Source organism: Lampris incognitus, chromosome 7, assembly GCF_029633865.1.
Source record: "Lampris incognitus isolate fLamInc1 chromosome 7, fLamInc1.hap2, whole genome shotgun sequence".
Taxonomy (NCBI): Eukaryota; Metazoa; Chordata; class Actinopteri; order Lampriformes; family Lampridae; genus Lampris; species Lampris incognitus.
Window position 1 is genome coordinate 61,924,375 of NC_079217.1, and position 2,218 is coordinate 61,926,592.

General features: G+C 53.6%; 1 protein-coding gene across 1 annotated transcript in view; it reads right to left on the reverse strand.

Annotated features, from left to right (window-relative positions):
* zgc:154093 (uncharacterized protein LOC777623 homolog) overlaps nucleotides 1–283 on the reverse strand; it is a 2,057-nt gene extending 1,774 nt beyond the window's left edge. The window contains exon 1 of the mRNA XM_056283536.1: nucleotides 1–283. This exon is cut by the window's left edge and continues 1,774 nt beyond it. The gene's annotated coding sequence lies outside the window, so the exon portion shown is untranslated.
* Between the last annotated feature and the right edge of the window lie 1,935 nt (nucleotides 284–2,218).

Genomic DNA, 2,218 nt, shown 5'->3' on the forward strand with positions numbered 1-2,218 from the left:
TTGGAGGAGGCCTTGACCTTGGATCAGCTCTCTCGCTCTCAGAGACACTATGTCCAAACAAACACTGGTTCTTCTTCTTCTCCGAAGAACTCACTCACTCACACACTCTCCTCCTCCTCCTCCTCCTCCTCCTCCTCCGCTCTCTATCCTTCCCGTATGTCTTGTCTCTGCGGATGAGGGCGGTGGGGATGAAGGATATCGTCTGGCTGCCTCGCCACGCCTCGGCCCTCCGGGGTCGTTGACCGGCGTTTAGAAACTTCTGGAATGTGGCGCCGAGACGCGAGAGCTCTGCGGAGAAAGCCGAGAGAGAGAGAGAGAGAGAGAGAGAGAGAAAACTGTCAGAGGAGAGAGCGAACGACACCAAGTTGGGGAGAGAGGGAGGGGGGGAGGGGGAGGCTGGGGAAAAAGACACAGAATGAGAGAGAGAGAGAGAGGAGGAGAGATAAGTGGAGCAGCAGACAGAAGTGGGAGGACAGAATTGGGGGGAGGGGGGGGCGGTGGGATTTACAACCCTCTTTTCTGCGAGTCAAAGCACAGTCACATTAGGAAGAGACTCGAGGAATCCTCGCTGTTTAGCGAGAGGAGCCCCCCACCCCCCCACCGCCCCACCCCCCCGATGTGTGGGAGACACAGAGAGAGAGAGAGAGGTAAGAACGGTGTGTGTGTTCTTACATCGCTATCCTTGTGAGGACCGTCTTTGAGTTTTTCAACCACAGGGGTGGTGGTGGACCCTCACCGAAGGGTTAGGACTTGGGCTCGGGGTAAAGGTTAGAATTAGGGTTAGCTTACGTTTAGGGTTAAAGTCTAGGGACCGAATGTAGTCGATCAGGGGGCTTCACAAAGACCAGAATACAAGAGTGTGTGTGTGTGTGTGTGTGTCCCTAGGCGAGTGAGCCATAACGGCATGTGATCTTCTGCATGCCTCCGACATGTACATGCTAAGGCGTCCTGATTGGACAGACAGCACGAGGGAATTCGTATCATCGGAGTAGCCCGGTGAATCATCCGTCCATCCATCCATCCATCCATCCATCCATCCATCCAGCTATTATCCAAACCGCTTACCCTGCTCACGACCCGGTGAATCAGTGTGTACAAACTGACCCGCGCTCCCGAGACCCCTCGACTTAGTTACTGGAAACAGGAAACGTCCCGTTTCGAAGGCCGCTCTGCATGTGCAGCCAGCGAGGGATCCCCAAGAGCTCCTTCCCAAGAGCTCCTCCTCAAGGTCTCCTCCTCAAGGCAAACAATGCCGAATGAATTACGGGATGGCGGCCGGGTTCCCGCCTGAGGCCCTGGGATCTAGTAATTCCCTCATGGCGGCCTTCCTGTGTACGGTATTTAAATCTCTCTGTCTGCACACGTAAAGAACCGGGGTGTTGTTTCGTTACAGACACACACACACTGTCGAGTCTCTTTCCAAACCTGGAGATCCTCCACCTTTCTAAAAAGGACACTTACTCTGAAATAAAACGGGCGACATGCACCTAAAAGGTCAACGCCGAATTATATTGATGTGATGAACCGAGTTCATAACTGTTGTGGTTCAAATGTGGTCCAATATCTATGGAATGGTGGACTAACTATTAACCCGCCATTCCATAAATATTGGACCATCTCTTCATCTCATCTCATCTCATCTCATCTCGTCTCATCTCGTCTCGTCTCATCTCATCTCATCTCATCTCGTCTCATCTCATCGTCTCATCTCATCTCGTCTCATCTCATCTCGTCTCATCTCGTCTCATCTCATCTCGTCTCATCTCGTCTCATCTCATCTCGTCTCATCTCATCTCATCTCATCGTCTCATCTCATCTCATCGTCTCATCTCGTCTCATCTCGTCTCGTCTCGTCTCATCTCGTCTCATCTCATCTGGTCTCGTCTCGTCTCGTCTCGTCTCATCTCGTCTCATCTCATCTCATCTCATCTCGTCTCATCTCGTCTCATCTCATCTCGTCTTCAGCTGCTTCTCTGGGGTCGGGTCGCGGTGGCAGCAAGCTAAGTAGGGCACTCCAGACGTCCCTCTCCCCAGCAAGGCCCTCCACCTCCTCCTGGGGATCCCGAGGCGTTCCCAGGCCAGACTGGACATGTAGTCCCTCCAGCGAGTTCTGGGTCTACCCCGGGGTCTCCTCCCAGTTGGCCGTGCCTGGTAAACCTCCAAAGGAAGGTGCCCAGGGGGCATCCTGATCAGATGCCCGAACCACCTCAACTGGCTC